Consider the following 1,238-nt stretch of genomic DNA (forward strand, 5'->3'; position numbering starts at 1 on the left):
CATCACAGACAAGCATGGTAACAAACCCACTATAATAAAGTCACAGGCAGAACAGGCTAGGATTCTCCAGAACCTTCTCCTCAGGACTTGAAACAGAGAATCTGAGAGATGGGTAGGAATAAACCTTTATTGCAGCAAATGCTTTTTCATCATAATGAATCCTACCAGAAGTCTATGTCATTAATTGTTTCATACACGTGTCTTCTTGTTTCCAGTTATTTTTATTTTTTCCAACTATTGCCATTTGGTTATAGGAACCTAGTACTGTGGAAACCATTCCTCTGCAGCAATGGGTCACAGCAAGGGTTCATCATACAGCAGTGTGGGAAATATGAGTTCCCTCTCTTGGTAAAGCCTCCAGCATTCATCTGTGACCCTGAATGGAAAAAACAAAACAACAACAACAAATCCTAACCAAAGCAAGACCAAAGGCAGCCCCCACATACTGACTACTCATGCAAAGAGCCAGCAACCTGCTCTGTCCCACCAGGCACTGTGCATTTTGGCTATTAGGCCACTGCTGCTCTCCTTAGGGATCTTCCTCTCCCCAGGCGGTGAGACTGCTCACCCTTGCAGAGCACACTCGGGCCTCAAAAACAAGAGACAAATGATAGGCACATCTAAACAAAATGCCTTTTAAGCCAGCAAAGGCCTCTCCTGATTATTCCCAGCTCACGGACTAAACCAGACTTGCTTCTCAAGGACAACTGAACCCAAAACACCGGATGTGGTGCGGGACAGAAAGGTTGGGCCACAAGCCATCCTGTGCCCCTGGCAGTCACCCCATAACTTGGGGCTCATGGGGGCCAGTTGGCTCTGGGCAGTGACACTGCCTGGACAGGTGGGCCACGGGGGTATCAAAGGCGGCGAGTGCAGCAGGTGGGCCCTTCTCCCTTCCTGTGTGGGACAGCCCTGCTGCGGGCACAGGGGCTGGGACCTGCCCACCCTGGGTCCGGCCTGGGGTCCGGCCGTCAGGCTTCCTCCCTGCTCCCTTTAGTCCTTGACCCTCTGCCGAAGAGAAAAGCACAGGACCTTTTGCATTTCCTCCCCAAAGGACACTTTCTTGCTCTGTGTGTGTATATATATATGTGTATATATATATATGTGTGTGTGTGTATATATATGTATATATATGTGTATATATATGTGTGTGTATATATATGTATATATATGTGTATATATATGTGTGTGTATATATATGTATATATATGTGTATATATATGTGTGTGTATATATAT

Source organism: Chaetura pelagica, unplaced genomic scaffold (genome assembly GCF_000747805.2).
Source record: "Chaetura pelagica isolate M959 unplaced genomic scaffold, ChaPel_1.0 scaffold117, whole genome shotgun sequence".
Taxonomy (NCBI): Eukaryota; Metazoa; Chordata; class Aves; order Apodiformes; family Apodidae; genus Chaetura; species Chaetura pelagica.